Source organism: Lepisosteus oculatus, chromosome 1 (genome assembly GCF_040954835.1).
Source record: "Lepisosteus oculatus isolate fLepOcu1 chromosome 1, fLepOcu1.hap2, whole genome shotgun sequence".
NCBI lineage: Eukaryota > Metazoa > Chordata > Actinopteri > Semionotiformes > Lepisosteidae > Lepisosteus > Lepisosteus oculatus.
This window is the reverse complement of record NC_090696.1, coordinates 75768340-75787499: the sequence shown is the minus strand read 5'-3', so window position 1 is coordinate 75787499 and position 19160 is coordinate 75768340. Positions and strand designations below refer to the sequence as shown.

The following is a 19160-nucleotide window of genomic DNA, read 5'->3' as shown; positions in this document are numbered from 1 at the left end:
CATCAATTAAGTTTTTTTTGAAAAAGCAAACTACAGGTGAAATATTCCAGATTCTCTTTTTATTACTTTTATTGCAGGAAGGATTCCTTCTTGAAATTGTTTGACTTTCTTTCTTAAAGCTACAGTAGGCGAAAGTATTTTAGGTTCATGCTTAACCCAAGGCATAAAAGCATCTTATTTGCAGTTTAAATCATCAAGTCCTTTTCCTTTGATACTGATATTTGCTGCCTCACCGTACTTTCCATCAGGAGATTTGTTGTATCAGGTTATTGCTTTGTAAAAAGTAAAGAAAAGAAGTGGTTCCTTGTCGGCATTCTCCGAATGCTTCTCCGCCTGCATCCCTGAGAAAGAGGGTTCGATTCCATCGCCTGACTGACGGGGATGTGAATTTGGAGGCTGATTGTAGACTCCTGGAGACGTGTTGGGAGAGGTCACATTCCCTGTGGTCAGGGGTTTAATTCTTCCTGTAGGAACAAAGCGATTACTAAATGGTTCTTCTTTGCCACAGAAATAACACGGTTGCTGAAAAAATCTGCCATTCTCTGTCCAGAAGCATTCGATTACATATGAACTTTACACTTCATATTTAATGTCTTGTATTTGTCTATGGTGAACCATTAAAAATGTTTAGTAAACTGCAGCTTGCATTGCTTATTTACTACGCTAATATGATGTTCCTAAGAAATTCAATGATTTAGCTTGTTATATGTCAGTGTAATAAAGTGTAATCACACTTTATGCAGTCTTTAGAGATGGTAGAAAGCTTTCTTAAATTGTTTTTAAAGATCTTTTTTGACTTGACACCTTAAGTGTCCCCAAATCACCTGAAGATGAAGACAAAGTGAAAACCCTGTATTCCCACACAGAAAGTAAATAATTTACTTCCTCAAAGCCATATCACACAAGCCATTAAGTAAGCAAATGTTGCTGCCTTTTTTCCCCTCCCGTCTTCCTGGTCCCCTTTGTGCTATTGTGTTGTGCACACAAATGCTGTACGTGAGCCTTTTACTGTTGCACATAATCGGGTTCAGTCAGGGAGATCCCAGAGGTCCGGAGGAATTTCGCCTTCTCCTTCAATACACGGTGCTGCTTTCCCCGATACACACTGTAGCACTCTGTGCCAGCCCTCCGCTCGCTCAACACTGCGTCTTTTATAGTTGGCTGCAAAGAGTGACGTTAAAAATCCGCGAAGACAAAATAAATGTGCCGGGCTTTGTTTACACAGAGTGTGTCTGGAGAATTTAGCATCTCTTTTTTTTATATAGCTTGTTAAAGGTGAAATCTTACATTTACAGAGTACAATGGGGCATTGATACACGGCGAATGTAGTGTGAAATACCTTGTCAAGAGGAGTGTATCATGAATTATTTTTTTCGGGCTTTTCCTTTTTTTTCGTCAAGAAGTTGTTCAGCGAGTTATTTTTTAACACTTCAACAAAAAGAAAAATTCTCAAAAGAGACATACTTACAAAGCCTTTTCTTACATTCGGTTAAAATTGAGTTACTGTATTTTATTTATTTTTTTCATCTTCTATAAAGATCAGATACAGTATGTAAAACTAAATGTTAGAAGGTCCATGAAGAGAGAACTGAAAGAACTGCACACCTGTTGAAATCACTGTGTGTCACTATTGAATGTGACGGTGGACTTGGTGTTAACTTGAGTATTTATGTATTTTAAACATGTCGGTGTGTGTGTGTGTAACTTTCCTTCAGTCCCGATTGAGCTGTTGTGCAGAATGGGATGTACTGTACCTTATTTCTTCTTTCCACTGGCAAAGATTTCTCTTTGTAAATAGTACTGAGTTTTTTTTTTCTTTTTTTTTTTGTTTTTGATAGACCTTTTAACCATTTTTTCAACTGACTTAACAAATAGAAAACTCTTTGAAAGTTTTGGTGAAGGTGAATGTCTTGGGTTCCTTTAATATTTTATTGTCATTTAGTAAAGGAATTATCTTATTACACGACAAGTAATCCATACAAACCTGAAAACAACTCGTGAGAAATGTAGATTATTACCTGATAAATATTTAGGAATTAAACATAACCTTCATGTTTGGGCTGAGCCTTGAAATCACCCTTTTAAGAAGTCTTACTCTTCGTTTAAACAAGAACCCAGTTTAATGCTGTTTTCTTTCATTGTTTTGGAAAACAATGCGTTTACAGTAAAATCAGAAAAAATGTTTTCCACACGAGGATTATCGTGTTACTAATACAGCTTTCAAATTCTCATCGTGCTCTGAGCAGCAGGGTGTGCATAACTCCTACTGAGCTGCTGGGAGCTGTCAGATTACTGTATGTATTTCTGAAATCGTGGTTTACTGGTATGATTCTGAAAGTATTTAACATGCGTTTCAAACTCTATAGGCTAGATGTCAAAGCTTTGCTTTTTGAGCACAAAGCAAATATCAGCTTGGTTCTCTAGGCCCTGGAATTTACTATTCCTAGTTTATTACTCACAAAGCAAAGAAAAGACCCTGTCTCCATTTACAGGAACACCACTGTATTGAAGTAGTTTCTGACTATTGATTAATATATTTCATGGCTCATTGATTTGACAGAAAGCACAAGACACTATTAAGACCTGATTTATAATATGATGCACAATGTTGGTCACTACTTTTTTTAAAAAAAGATTGGAGTAGTGAGGACTGTTCAGGCCCTTCTCGGGCTTGCAGGAAGGATCTACAGTACAATGGTAGGCTGAAGGAAATTAATCTTTTTCAGTCTTGAACAGAGAAAACCACATGGACACCTGATCCAAGTATTCAAAATACTAAAAATGGAGTCTTTTAGAAATTAAGAGTTGACTGCACAGTTCCACAATACTGTATGTAGAAAATAAATCACAAGTCTGGTGGGGGACAGATTGCAGCCTTTGGCAGAAGCTATAAGGTCACTTAGTACATGATTGTGATAAAAATGGAGAGCAACAATGACGCCTTTTTCCCCGGTATCAGGAATAATGTGGTTTAGCTTTCCTTGTTCATTTCCATGGAGATGTTGTTAAAATGGCTCACCATTGAAATTGTGTTTCATCTCCCTAGCTAACACAGAGAATACAAATATCAAGTCTTTCCTGATTATCATTGGTAAATGACAGTGACCCAGCCAATTCATGAGTGGCTGACAGCAGTAAGTGATATCTGGTGCAAAAATGTCTCGGTCAGCAGGGGTATTTTGCAGATATGCATGGAAACACAAGAAGTCACACACTGAAATAACCTAGCTTTTTTTTTTTGACAAACGAGTTAATTTGCTCATCTTATGAATTTGGTTCATATATTCTAAATTGGTGCTGAAAACTTCCAGATCACATTTTCTGAAAGTAGTTTGCAGTACTGTATATTAAACATATGCAGAAGTCTGTTTTTCTGAAGTGAAAAAGACATTGTTTGTACATATGCTTAAGAGACAAATCTTTAAAAAGACAGTCCTTTAGTCTCTTGGTTCTTTAACTTCATTTGAACTGTTGACCTTTCTTGTTTTTTTGTATAAAACCTCAGAGTGGCCTGTTGTTAACAATTGACGGTATCCTTTTAAAAAGAGCCATTCGTACCACTGCAGTTAAAGGAGTCAAGCAGTTCCAATTCACGTTTAGCCATGCAGACACCCTTAAAGAAGCCAGCAGACTTGTTTTGTGCTCATGACCTTGCTTGGACTAGGATGGTGTCTTATCTCCTCTTATCGACTTTAACGACTAGAAATATAGCTTTGGTTTCCTGACACTAACAGATTTGAGAAAGGAATTTACAAGTTGTACCCATACTTTAGAAATAAACTTGTGGTATGATCAATGTTCAAGTATAAATTTCTTGTCATTGCCCGTTATTTTAAAATACCATTCGTGTACAAGATTTTTTTTCCTTCATTTTTATTCATTAGCACAGCGGTGTGACTTATTCACTGCAAGTGTGAATAGTTCTTTCAGAGTCAAAAATATTGCAGAAAATCTTAAATATTCTAAATGGGGGTATTGTGAGACATTTAATGAGCCTTTCAATTCCCGTGACATGTGCGAGTATTACAGCTGTCCTTGATTCCTATGTCACTGAAAAAATATTTATGCTGGCAATTGACTACACATCTGACAATGCTACAGCAGCTAAGCTAAGAGTAATCTGCAACACAACTATAACCTCTGAATTGCTGTTAAATTAAAGGCACTTTGTTTCAGATAGTTCAATTTAAAAAAATTTTTTGAATCAAATTTGTTCTGTAGTTGGTTTTTATGTGTCGTATCTGATAATCTCTCGTTTCTACTGTATGTCTAACGCGGCAGTTTTGTTGGTTAATGAAAACTGAACAAAAACCTAATTCTGTAGAGCTACAGTAGGTTCTGCTTCCATATTAGTGCTCGTTTTAAGATGCAGGTGAGACTTGATACAACTCCTCAGAAGAAAACCAGTTACCGTGCAGAGACAATCCCAGAGTTTTGGAGGAATGCCCTTTTTCCTTGTATTTGCACAGGGTTCAAGTGTGTGTGATCTGTAACCCTGTGGGTTTTAGAAACACAATGCTGGACCTGATTGTTTTCTCAGCAGCGGTGGTCTTCTCAGAGGCTAATGGATCGCTCATACAGTATGGACACAAGGCCTGATGGAGCACCACACACTCTGGATATGTCAGTCCCTTTAAATGTTGGGCAGATATCGTGAAGGAGAGAATTCCACTGCGGTGGCTTTTAAGTGGAAGTGCTTGTGTGTGTTCCTGAGCTTTATCGCATGGCTTTCAAAAGGGTCAGAGGAAGTGCAGGGTAGAACACCCTTATAGGAGAAGAGGGATGCATTCTTGTGCTCTTGGCCACTGGAGGAGTCCTCTTGAGAAGCTAAATGGTGTCCCTTCCACGAGTGCATACAATACAAATGAAGGAATGTACAACAAGTGATACAAGGAATTTAAATTAATGTGTTCTGAATGACCAGAATAATGTTAGATTTTTTTTTTTTTTTTTTACTTTTTCCATCTAATTAATTTCCCTTAACCAAGCAGCTCAGACCCAGTTTTTTCATATAGGTTATTGCATTTTTACTGTAGGTATATATTTCAGCTGGTACAGTATGTACATGAATTCATTCATGCAAAGTAAAAGGGGGCGGCAGTGCAGTTCCTGCAGCTCTTGCGGCCCGAATTGCCTCTTGCAGGCAGTTATTCTTATTCCAAACGTTTGATTGCGTCTCTGTATATATGACATTTCTGTGCTCTAGCTACTGTATACCCAAGCCTTGGCCTTCCAACTGAAAACTCATGCATATGCCTTTGTTCACATTCACTTATGTGGTGCCCGTAATGTCCAGAGTGATGGAAAGCAGTGAAAGTATTGAGAGCTGAACAGTGCCTTTGACATTGCTCGCAGACAGATGATGTCCAGATGGCGAGTATGCCGAGCTGTGAACAAGCAGCGGTTCTAGACAGTGGCTGTGCTGTTGGATGTGAAATGTTCCTTTTCATGTGCAGCAGGAATGAATAATTGATTAAGAAAAGTGTCCCTGGCGATCGGTGTGAAAAAGCACACCCTGTACAGTGTGTATATATATATGTCATGGTCCTGATAGTGCGGAATGATGTGGATTGCCCAGACGAGAGTTTGCTTTGGAAGCCCTTCCTGCCCTATTTCTGCTCATTTTCCCCAAACAGCCCACCCTGAGGAGAAAAAAAAAATATCACGGAAAACACTGTGCACATTTTAAACTCCTGGAGGGAACTCATCACGGAGGGCGGAATGCCACCCGGTAGGGTGATCTCGATTATGTGTCTGTTGAGCTGGTGCTGTTGTTTCAAGCAGAATGTCCTACAGGAACCTGTTCCATCCATTTTCAGAAACATGATTCTTTTTAACAGTGGTTTTCAACGTTGTAGGACTGACAACCCACTTGAACTTGAAAGTACTTAAAACGAGCCCTTTCCGAACTAAAAGCTGTTAGCGCGAGGGTTTTGCCTGTTTTGCAGCAGAGCACGCTGAGTGACTGTGGGATTGTTGACAGATGTTCCTGCCGGCCATGTGCAGCCAGAAACATGGCTGACAGTGGTGAAACATCTGTTTCACAGGCACATCGATTAAAAATGGTTCATTTGGATTTCTACAGACATTCCGGTTTCCTCTCGCCTTGCCTGAGAGTCTGTGGGCCCTACAGTGGACTGGTGTCCCGTCCAGGGTGTATCCCGCCTTGTGCCCCTTGCTTGCCAGGATAGACTCCGGCTCCCCGTGCTGCTGAACTGGAAGAAGCAGTTGGATAATGAATGAAATGCCTCCCGTGCTGTTTTTGGCTACTTGGGAACTGACCCTACCAGTTTTCTGCCTTGTGAGACTGAAGTTTCAGTGCGCTACTGTTGGAGAGCTTCGCAACATTTCTTCCCGTTTTCCCTTTACAATTAGACACCAGAATTGTAGCCAACAGTATGTTACAATAAATATTGTGTGTATCATTTTCAAGTGTTAATGCTAAGCGCGTAATTTAATGGCAGCCCATTTGTGCTTAACCCCTGACCCACAATGGGGTCCTGACCTATAGGTTAAGAATCAATCCCTCAGAGGGGGCAAGGCTACACCTTGAGCAGGGCGACAGGCTGCATGAGGGCACACATACGCACAGTAACGTGCACAGCCTGCAGTAACTGGAGCAGGGCAACATTCCAGTCATCTCTTCTAGCTATACAGTAGTTACAAGCATTAGGAACAGATGAAAACGATAGTAAAAAAGAATGTGTCTATTAACTTGGAGAAAGTGGATGGTTTCATAAACCATTTTATCAACATTTCCAAACTGTTTTAGGTACTTCACATTTTAAATCGTCATAAAATAGTTAATGTTTCATGAAATGCACCTACCCACCCCAGTTTTATGTCCTTGAAAGATGAAAACAAAGACAATGTGCTTAATTCTTATTTCCATAGAACACAAGTTAGCCGTTACGAAACTATTCAAGAAAACCCGGACGTCCAATGAGTCAGATATCCAAGCTGGACAATCTATTATCCACCCCCACAGTTTGTGCGTATTTGTTTCAGAAAACAAGCTCAGACAGTTTTTTGAAGAAGTTGGGGTTTTTTTGCAGCATTTCTGAATACATTAATAAATTACTGTGGCTACTTTTCAAATGTTTGGAAGAGGTTTCAAGACAGGCCTAAAATGTGCATCTACAGGTAATGCACAAAAGCAACCTTGAATAAATGAGCAACATAAAGTACTGTATATTGAAAGCTTCCACATGGGTGTGGCTCATTCATTAAGCAAATGATATCCCAGAATTCTTGTCATGTAGAAAAATGCTGCACAGGCCTGTTTGCCCATAATTATAGCTAGTATTGCTGCGAGAGGAAACCTCAGTGACTTGAAAATTGTTGGGGCTCATTTGGCAAGAGCATCAGTGAACAAGACCAAGTTGCTGTTGTTTCACAAGCAAGGATGTGTAAGCTGATGTCAGCATGTCTATCCCAGTGGAAAAACATCGGCAAAGGGCGACAATGGGATGAAGGAGACACAAACTCCAGGATCAAGCGTTAACCTGAATGCAAGACGAAAAAAAAGAATTAGGAAGTGCAGATTAGGTAACTGCAGTTTGACATGGTGAGAGCATCCAGCTGCATTAAAAAATGGGTCTGAAAAGAAGTCCACACAGTAGGATATCAGTCAGGTTTCCATGCCCAAGCCACTCAACACCACCCCCAGTGCACAGATCACAGGCAGTGGGCTACTGCGCAGGGCTGAAATGTGATATGCGGAGATGAATGATCCTTCACCATGTTCTCCACAAACTGGTGAGTGCGTGTGTGGCGCCAAACTTCAGCACAGCACAGCCTTGGGTGCTTGGTTTCAACAGTGAAGGGTTCTGGTGGCTCTTTGAGGTTGTGGAGCATATTTTCCTGACGTGATTTGGCTGCACTTGTTCCCCTAGAAGGCAGAGCCCATGCTAATTCCTAGTTGAACTGAATGATCATGTTCACCTGATGTTGCAGCATTTCCTTCCTGGCTGGAGAGCCGTTGTCCAGGATGACAGTTCCCCCTTCTTTAGAGCTCTGTGGACGGCCAGTGACCTGATGACACTCGAGTTCTCCATATGTCTCAGTCACTAGATATGACCCCTGTTTATGGGATGTTCTGGAATGATGCCTGAGATGGCATTCTTCACCTTCACCTTCATCAACCAGGTGTGAGTTGACTGCTTTCTTGTGGACAAATGGTGCTGCGTCCTTCTTCCAGATGCTAGGAGACCCTGTGCCACAGCACGTACAGGTTACTTTGGCCACACATGGTGGCTCAGCACCCTGTTCAGAGATTTGCCATTGGTGGCCCATGTTTGTTTTTAACCACTGTCTGTATTTTTTGTAAAAGCTAAATGCAGGAGTTTATGCAGTTGCTAGAATTCTTTAAGACGTCTTTAAGCCTTCCCTTCCTTAAGGTGTAATCATGCTTATATGCAAAGCTATGTTCCCCTGCATTAAATGTGTAAAAGAGACAAACAATGCAGTGAACTAAGGATTACAGTCATGAAACCAAGAGTCGTTCTGTACAGTATATGGCAAATAAAAATTAAAAATAAATTATACCATTACTTTATAGTATTGAATATTCAATCTGTGTCTCCATGGACTATAGCTGCTGTTCTAGAGCTCCATGTTTCTCATAATGTTATAATGTGAACACATTTAGGCTGGTAAGTTTCCTGGAATCCTGAGGCTTGATTTAAATTCTGCTCACGTGATTGTGATCACCAGAGCGGGCGCTGTGATTCGTTCAGCTATCTAGAAAATCTGCTCTTTTAAAACAGATGTCTGCAGTTAAGCTCTCAAAAAGTATGTTGTCCATCGTGATAAAGATGTGTCTGTCCTGCTCAGGGCTTCAGCTGTTGAATCCTGCCCAGTAATTACTTCCCATTAGCATGAAGGACTAATTAATTTCTTGTTCAAGAGTGCGGTCTGAAACTGCACTTGAACTATTGTTTTCAGCTAATGTGCTGTGCCAAAGAATGCAAGATATGCAATGTTATATAAAATAATGGACTGTCTTTAGTCCTTTGGAATTTGTTGCTAAAGATTTTTCACGTTCGTGATTTGACACTTGCTCAGCAAACACGGAGCACAAAGCAGCATTCACCCAGTTGAATAGTGAATTTAGAAACATGGGAAACCCTTTGCGTCTTGTGTTGTCAGATCAGTTCCTTGTCAAATGTTTAAGAATGTACAATGCTGTATTATGTAATTTAATTAGTCATCTTCCTGTTAGTTGCTGTTAGTTTTACTTACTTCACGTGTTCATGGTGGGTCCTGTATGATTGTGGACGTAATTGTAAAACAAAGATTTAATCTCTATTTCAGTGAAATGTGTGATTTGTGTAGTGTGTCCTAGCAGTGGATACAACACAGTAACTTGCTTTGTTTTTGGATGGATGAAATTTCAGTTTTCCCCGACTTGCAAAGATTGATTTGGTTAAACTGCATCAGCTGTCGTTGTCAAATGTAGTTTTTGTTCACCACTCAAATTAGCTTAGCTCTACCAAAACCATTTGTCAGGATGATATAAATTACAAATAATTGAACTCCAACTTAGTAGATAATACTAACTTCCTCCTAGTAATAAATGAGAACTAAAAGTAACTACAGCTAAAGAAGAATAGAAGTAGGTTATTTTCTCTGCAGAAGTATGTGGAAGATCTTTACCTCTACAGTTGTGTTGTACTTTATGTAGTCATTATGCAGACATTGTACTGTATAACATGATAGTGTGCTGCAAAATACTCTTTGCCCTTGTATAGAGCAGTGGGCTGGGGTTATAGTTCAAGGCAACTGTATTGTAATTTCTGCTGCAATCCAACTGCTGTATTCCCACATTTGTGTAGTCGGTTGGTACACTTTCTTTATCACTCACGGTTGTTCAGAACAAACAGATGTGCTCTGTACTGTAGGTTAAGGGTCAAAATCATATCATCAACATTCTGAAGGTAAGGGATTTTGTGTTTAATTTTTTCTTTGAGTGTTCTCCAGCATTCACGATCATGGTTTGAAGTTACAGATGAAAAGATCATGTCAAACCGGTATATTTAAGTGGAGAAATTAGTAATCAAATTAACAAACCTGCAGCTTGTATTGATTGTTAAAGGTCTGCTATAGGGCTTGTTGAAGGTGATATTGTGCTTAAGAAGGAAAAAAATCTGTTGTGTGTTTGTGATCAAATCTAGTTGTCAAGCGAAACAGACTGGCATGGTCTGGATTTGATTGTAGTGTTAAAAATCAATATTAATAATCTAATATAACTGATGGCGGAAAACAAACAGGAAATTGTTGTGGAACAGCAGGTGCACGAGCTTTGATTTAGAAATTGTGCGATTACTCTGCCTGTCAGAATGAGCTTGCATTTGACATTGGGTCACTAAGCCAAGCAGTGTTAAAGACTGCTAAAGGCAAGTGATTTAGATCTGAAAAGTGATGGAATATATGAGTATTTACCCCTGGAAACTGCATTTAAGAGCTGTAGTAAACAAAAACATATGAAAATGGCTTGCAGAAATTAATTTTGATCACTATCACTGTCTTGCATAACTGCATTTCCTGTATTTCTGTGCCTAATATTTGTACATTTCCTGATTCCACCCCTGCTCTCATTACTACCATTGTTCTACTAAAAACAGTCATTGTGACGTCACAATATGCACATCCTGGGCACATTTTCTGAAGTGTATTGAAATATGTTTATCAATGATTAAAAGGAAGATCTGCACTAGAAATGCGATATCGCAACAAACTTTGTTGTCTTCTATAGAGAAAGCATTAGCTCTTCAGACAAAGCTTGCCTGTGATATAAATGCCATTTTCATTTTAACTGAAAACACCTTTTAAAGTATAAAAATACTGTAATTTAACAATTTACAAATTAATCCATAACTTGTGTGTGTGTGGCATCATGTTCATGCTCAGTCATTTCTTTATTTGTTTTCCAAAGTCAAATGTTATGCTTTTTCTTTATTGTGAAGCTATTTTTTTATAGAACCCCTTTCTAGAACAGTATTTGTTTGCCGCAGCAGCAAAATAACCTCTAGAACTGAAGCAGCTCACAAACCTGCAAGATAATTCGCAGTTTAAGAAGAATTTTTTTTTTTTAATCCGTAGATGGTTTTATAAGACAAATCTCATGAGTGACAAACAGGCATAAATTAACGCTGTAACAGCAGCACATTACAAAAAAACAACGCTAACCCTGCTTTTCCACAGTCCACATTGCCGTGCTCTCCCAGATTATTTTAGGAATTATGGTAAGTAGATCAGACCTGGAATCCACATTGCATGTCAGAGTGCACCTGCAGAAGTAGAGCAGAATTCACAACAATGCTTCTGAAACTTCAGTGCTTCTCTGTCACTCTAATAAGGTAAACAGGAGTGGCCGTCCTTCCTTAAGAGGGGCATTTATCCTCTCAATGTCACTACGGAAGGCGAGAGCTGTACCCCCAGGGGAAAGTTATTCAAGAGAGACTTATCGTCTTCCACCACTTTTACAGTGCATGACCCTGAGCTTCAGAATAGTCCTGTACCCAGGTCTTGTGTTAAGTTATCCAAACATTCCAACATTCTGATTTTGTGGGCATTAAAAGTAAAAATTCTATTACTGGAATTGCTTTCCTTGAAGCAATATTACAGAAGCAAGAACAGTCCAGCTACTAACTAGGTTAGAATCTTTTATTTTTTCTTTCCAATGCAGAGTTTAGAAGATTTTAAATACAAAATGTGACATTGTTTTTTGTACAAAATGCAGTTTGTATGGAGTGGTGTGAACAAATTAAGATACATTTATGGGATAATAATAATAATAATAATAATAATAATAATAATAATAATTAATATATTTTGAACTGAAGATGAGAAATATCTCAATATTCTTGATGGTTTAGTTCTATTTAAGCAAATTGTGTTAATTTGATGTTCATTTTTTAATATCACTTTTTTTTTTAATTGGCTGTTCAAGAAAACTGTTCTTCCTAGTGCGCAGTGCAGCATGATACTGTACCACATCTGATTAATACCTTTTAATAATGAGTGGCTTGCTTTTAACCTCTTTTGAAATGTGAGATTCGATCTGCTCATTTAAGAGGAAATGAAGTGCAGTCTCAAGAGAGCACTTAGAAGGCTAATGAATTACTATTTTTCCTGGGGTTCGTTTGGGGTTGTGGAGATTGAGCCGCCTGTCAGTCGTGTTAAGGTCTCCAAACTTCATCAGCGTGTCATAGGAGGGGGGAGTCGTACAGTATGTTAGGAATCCCTGCTCTCAGGTAATCAGGGACAGTAATCCAGGACTCACGAGGCCTTGACTGGGACCTACAGTGCAAATAGAGGGTGAACTACTGAAGCAAAGTGATTTAAAACACATGTGATACTGAGCATATACAGTGGAGAGAAATTACCTCCTACCATACGCTATATTTTAAGAAAAACCAAGAGCAGGTTTGCTGTTTATAGATGAATATTCCCATTACAGGTGTGAGTGATTACCGCCGTGCTGATCAGAAAACCACCAGCTGTTTCTTGCAATCAATTGCCCTTACTTTATCATTACTCAAACCTGCTCTGGCATGCAGTATATAAAAATATTAACAGCTCTGTGCACATTCAACTTTCGTTACAATAGAAATTCACGGGTAGGGTAAACTATATTTCACTAAACTACAGTATATTGTCTTGAAAGCATGGAAACATTTTTTTAGAGGACCGAATGGAAGCGAAATGTGGCTTTCGGTGCTACTGAACAGAGAAAAACCAATAAAAAAAGCCATTTTAATTTCTAGATACCACTAAGAAGAACCAGTTCAGATCTGTTTCCAGAGGTTAAACATGTTAAGCCTGTTTCATTAGAGGTGGAGCTCTGTATAATAAAATCAAATGGCTGTTTTGGTAATTTATGGAGAGTAACAGACTTTGTTCAAACTCAACCATGCAGAGAATTCTCGGCTGGCTTGTAAATCTCCTTAAGTGAAACTTGTTCCACTATAAATAAAATCCCTATTCCTTGTAGCCATAGCTTTCACAGAAATATGTAACTAACTAAAGGGTGCTCAAGTCACACCCAGCGCATGAGAACTATGCACAGAGCTAGTATTGTAGATCTGAAATGAACATGGAACAATGGCACAGGAAATCTGTATAACTGTGGTACCACAGTTGTTCTAAAGGATACAGTAAAGATATCCTATAATCTGTAATGTACCTTCGTGTAAGCAGGCTGAGTCTCTTCACTCCTCATCTTATCTTTAGGCTGTTGTAAGAGGCGAGTGTAGAAATAAACATCAGACATAAACTGTGTCAAAGTGCAACTCAGAATGTATTACATCATTGCAGGATACCCATTTGCTCCAAGACATATAGCATATTGATTGACAGAAAATGCCCTGCTTGCATTTTGCAGGGACTGTGGACACTGTGAAACAGCCACACAAACACTTTAGGCAGGGAGTAACATAGGACAAAACCTCATAAATCAACAGGAGGCCGTAGTACACATTCAGAAATTGACTCTGTCCTCCATCCTTCAATTTTTGCAATCTGTATAGCTGCCTTTAACTACAGTAGGTTGTAAATAACATACACTTGTAGTATAATGAGTAAATAAGATTGGAGAATGAATAGAATATCGGGAGCCAATTTAGAGAACATACAGTATTGCACAGTATGATTACAACTGTGGGATCAGAAATAGGCCAACAGCCATCTCTGCACACGTTTTGTGGGCCTGGAGACTACACAGGGAGGACTGACTTTGTGGTGTTACAAAGCTGTATCATTATCCTTTGTTCCAGATCAATAATGGAATGTGCTCTGAAATGCAGTTACAGTAGGTGTAGTTCAGACTTTTAAATTCTTGTCAGATTTCCTTTTAATTGTCTAGATAGGTGATAGAAATTTATTTTATAGATGGTGTTGAAAATTTCGGTTGAACTGCTAACATCACAGATGTGTGTCTTAATAAAAAAGTAAAGTAGATTATCGATTCTCTGGAGCCAGAGGGGGGCAGGAGTTGCCTTATTTTCATAAACAGTGGACAAAGCATCAGAGCTCTTTTAACTGTTTAACTTTTGCACATTCTTCTATAAAAGTGTGTTTTAGGGTGTAGGGCAGTATGAATGTTTTTAGTGTTCTTAACTTCTTTAATGTATAAAAAGGTTATGAATTAAGTATGGAGTGCAAACAAAAATGCAAACAGGCTACATACGGTACAGTACATGTTTAACCTGCTGTACAATATTACCTGTTTAATGAGGATTGAAATATGGTTTATGAATGCTGTATGACATTTTCACCAGATCACTTGAAAATGTTGGAAGATGAATTATCGTTCACCAAATAATCAATGATGTAATGTAATAGCATGTACGGTAATTATTAAGAATCTTAAAAATAGCAACTTTACAGTTGTTGCACTTCAGCCCCGTTAGTATGTGGCCCTGAATGTCTTCCAGTTACAGTATCTTTACTCTGAACTGTGTCCTGTAATTGCTAATAGCTGATGGGCACTCGGGGACACTGACCTCCTGTGACTTTTCTAAGGATGCTGCAGTGTGAGAACATGAGGGCAGCTCTCCTTGCCCACCCGGTGCACTGTGGTAACTGAAAACAGACTATAAATAAGACTAAGCAGGGGACAGAGCAGGGTTACCAAGGGAGAGCTGACCAGATTCACAACAGCAAATGCAGCAAAGGCCTTATGTGCCAAGAGCACCAATTTCTTTCTTCCGGCATGGAAATGTGCAATCTAAGCTTGGATTTTCTTTTCTCACCTATGATGCCGTTAAGAGCATTTAATATCAGTACTGATGGCTAGTGAGTGTAAGCAGTAAGAAACACCTTACTGATACCACAATGCAATGCATTCAATATGGGCCCTCATTGAGTTGCCTGTAGCTGTGCATTGGGCTCTTGAATTATAGCACTCATCATTTTTTGCATGAATAATTTATATGCATACGTTAGGGTGCCATTTAACCGAGAATTTACAACGAATGGCTGTTACACGCAATTCCATTCAGTGCTTCCAAATTGTGAGGCTTTCCCACAACTTTCTGAAATCTACATGTATAGTACACGTTCTGAAACTTGGAAAAGAAACCAACTTGTGGAGTGTTACCTCTTTGTATATTAGTTGTAGATCAATTGTTTTTTTTTCTCCCTTATAATGATATTGTCATTAGCTGACCAAGTACAAGTGGGAAGAATGTACAACACAGCTGTTTAATCAAGGAGCCACAATCTGTATACAAAGTAGCAAAATAATAATTAGCTACAATGGTACAGACTGTGTTGCAAGTTTGTATTCTAAGGATGAATGAAAACAGATGGCTCACCGGCTGACCGTTAAAGGTTTGTGCAGGCATGCAGGAATGCAATAAGAAATTGCAAACTGGGAGTACTAGGGAAATAAAAATCAAACAGGAAGAACCAGCGTACATTCTGGAGGAAAGCGTGGACCATTCAGTATCACCCTCTGTTTTGATACGAGGGTCACAGGGATGTAGCCGAGTTAAATAAACAAGGCATTTTTCTAAAAATAAAACAAAGGGCCCTACTATGATCTTGTTGAAGAGCATTCTTATAGGTTTTAGAGTAGCTACATTCTGTCAACGAGCCGAGACCTAGAAAACGTAATAACTTGTGCTAATTAAGGCACTTCTTAATCGATTTGGAGCTGGTGTGCGGAATGAGAAATAGACTCTCTGTGGTTTTCTTGGAGCAGCGTTTTGGCGCAGGGCAGCAGCCTCCGTCCGGAGTTGGAGCTCTTTACAGCACGTTTGTGTTCCTGCACGGCAGAGGCTGCATCTGGAAGGCGCCCAGTGGTGCTGGAACAGCAAAATCAATGAGCAACATTGAGCGAATGGCGGTGAGAGGGGCTGTTGTTGTCGTCTTGAGAGTGCTTTCTTAGTCCATTTGCTTTGGTTCTATATATGATTGTGGTATTGACCGGCTTAGCTGCTTGGCTGGCAATTCATCAGGCCCTGCCAGCGCAACCCGTACAAACATAGCGTAGCGGTTCGAAATAAATCACTCAGTCAGTGCTGGCAGAGAGGGCTCAGTGGCGAGTCTGCCCACTGCTAAGCACGGCTGTCAGAGAGGATGAAGAGCTGAACAGTTGATGGGATCGAAAAATGTTTCCATGTTCTTTTCATCAGGAATTCTAGTTTAACCAAGATTCCACGGCGACGTTGTTTTTGAAAGTTTAGTGATTGAATATCCCTTTTCCGCCGACCACATCTGTTGTCTCTAAGAGTGCTCTCCTTCATTAAATGCTGATGGGTCTGTGCGACTCTTTGATTACGCTGGGCATGTTTGGTGTAAATAAAGTAGTATTTTGTGTGTGCTTTAAAGATTTCTGGGGAGTTACATGCGAGATTGATTTTGAGGTTGTGTTTAGATTCTCGCCATCTTTAGGCCTCTGTGAGAAGCAATCTTTCACTTAGTTGAACGTGGCCCACGTGTCAGTTTTTGTAACTTGGAAATTTCCCAAATGTATGTGCTATTAGGACAACTTTCAATGTTATTTCAGTGTTATTTTATACAGCTCAGTCCGGTGAAAAGTAACTATGCCTGTCGTTCAGCAGTTATAATTCACATTGACATTCGCGTCTACAAAAGGTGAATTGTAGAGCCAGCATAATGTATTGAATTGCTGTCGCTAATCCAGCACATTAACCAATCAAATCCAATTGACTTATCCTTAGATGACCATTGACTTCAGTTTTCCTATTCAGTGCTATGAAAGCTATTACAAAGTTTATCATATATCCTTATGTCACCACCATCAAAATGTCTGTTGACAAAGAGGAAAAAATGAGTGAAAATAGTAGAAAAATACAAATTGGCTAAGATTTTTGTGTATATATTGGAATCGGGAACAGTAAAGGCATCAGTGCTATACAGTAGGTTATAAAGTAAAGATAAATCATAATGGTAATATTCCATCAGTTATTAAAAGCTTTTTTTCCTCCTGGTTATTATATCAGATGTAGAAGCAATATGGCCTGCTGTGTTGTTTCCCAGTAAACACTCACTTTTTTCCTCTTAAGGAGAATCCTGTGTTACTAGGTTGTGCGTGGCATGAATTTTATGTTGTCGTACTCATTGTTGTTTATTAAATGCTGAAATCGACAGTGGGCAGCAGTCAAACTTGTAACAGTGCAGACAGTCCGTTAAAATGCCAGCGGGCAGCGTGGTCTCTTTCCACGACGTCCCTGCGGCACATATCTCTCTTCGGGACTGAAGGCACACTGCAGAGAAGGAAAGGAGGGCTGGCACTCTGACCTACATTTCCTCTGCGTGTGTGCCCGTTTCTGTTCTGCTTGAACACGAGCTGAACATCACCCAGACTCCGCCACGGGGACAGTGGCCCTGGCGTGAGGAATGGCTTGTGTCCGGGGTGAGGGCTGTGAACGGGGGCGCTACGGATGAAACCCGCCAAATACCAGACTAAACAGGAGCATTGTATAGTGTCGTTCTCATTTGTGGCAAAACTGTTGATAAAAATTGGTTCCCAAAATGTGAAGTGTTAGACCAAAGAGAATCATCATTGAACTTAATATAGCGAGTGACTATACTGCAGTGTCCTGCTTATTTCAGCCAATTTATTTCATACAGTGTGCACTTGTATGGGGGAGCTGGGCATATTTAATCCTAAATGTCTGTGGTGGATCTCAGTCCTCCTTCCCAGGTCATGGTCTGCAGAACCTGAGTCAGGAAGTCTCTCCGCCGAATCCCTACTCCCAGTTGCCTCAACTTGAGAGAAAATAGCTTTTTTTAAAAAATATAAATTATGACAACAATCTGTGTTCACCGCATCCCGTGAGGTCTGTGTTAGACTGAGTCCCTCTCCATCCCTCCCTGAGTGCCGATTTCAACCTGCACCTGATTTCAACCTGACCCTGCTCCTTCTCTCCATATCAACTCATCAGTGACTCCACAGCAGAGTGGAAATTTATCCGGGAAGACCAGGACATGCTTCTGCCCCTGTCGGCTTCTCAGTCTCAGACTTCCCTGGCTGTCAAGTTACACATCAGTCACATCTTTTGGGCCTCACACCGACCTTATGAAGCCATCTGCGTGGAAAGTATAGTCCCTGCTGCGTTTTAATAGGTGGGTGGTGCGATCTCAAGATCAGCTGCCTGGCTCAGTTGGAATGAACAGTGAACCAGGGGTCACTAGTGCAAACTACATGGAAGTGTCTCTAAAACAGAGAACAGGAGGTACTTCTTTACCTCTAGTGCTGTGGGAGTCTGGAACACGCTACTTTCTTTCAGGATGCAGCCTGAGCAGATTTTCGGGTCGGTTACTAACTACCAAATGATATAGGCCTCCTGAAAGGCCTCCTCCTCTCATTCTGAACTTTCTTCTTTTCTCTCGTCGTTCTGATGTTCTGAAGCGGTGAAGCGTCTTGTGAGTTCGCTGGGATCTCTTCATGCTGTTTCCACTGGCCTGATATTTACTGGGCATGCAGGATGTCACGCTTGAAAACGGACCCAGTCGCTGGGTGTGAAGACACCGAGTTGGCCCGTTTCCACACAGCCCACTCTTCACACTTCACACAAACGTTTGACATGGCTCCAGCCTGCCGCATTTCCAGCTTGGGCAACTTTTTTATACCCTCAGTGGTACTGAATACTTGTGTGTAGCCAGATTGGTTTTCCAAGTTTAAAGTGCAGTGCCTTTGCTATTTGTACTCCAGTGCTGTCACACGACACTGCGCCGCCGTGTACTAACTGGTACAAGGAATATGAGAGTACTGGTGCAGCACGGTATGTCAGTAGCAGGGTCTGCTCACATGCTGCCATCATTATATCCACCATTCACTTCAGGGAAGGATATCAAAACGTATTCAATGAATGTATTTCCTTTCAGTTTGGTTGCGAAAAAGGAAAATGAATCCTAATTGAAGCTTTCAGCGTTTCTTGACTTTAGTGTGCAACAAATGGATATTAAATCCACAGCCACATCACAAGGTGAAGGTGATGTTTTTTTCTGTACAGCAGCGTGAGAGAAGATATGATGACACAGCTTTTTCATTTCCAGACAGATATCAGACCTGAACACGTGCAGCCTTCTGTAAGACGTAACGTGTCGCTCTATACCAAGAATACGACTGCGTGCATGTTCATCTGCTACCGTAATTGCTCCTTTACGTACAGTAAGCTGCCGTT

General features: G+C 40.0%; 1 protein-coding gene across 16 annotated transcripts in view; it reads left to right on the top strand.

Moving 5' to 3' along the window:
* LOC102693209 (sorbin and SH3 domain-containing protein 2) overlaps window positions 1-19160 on the top strand; it is an 85249-nt gene that overhangs the window by 17343 nt on the left and 48746 nt on the right. The window lies entirely within an intron of this gene.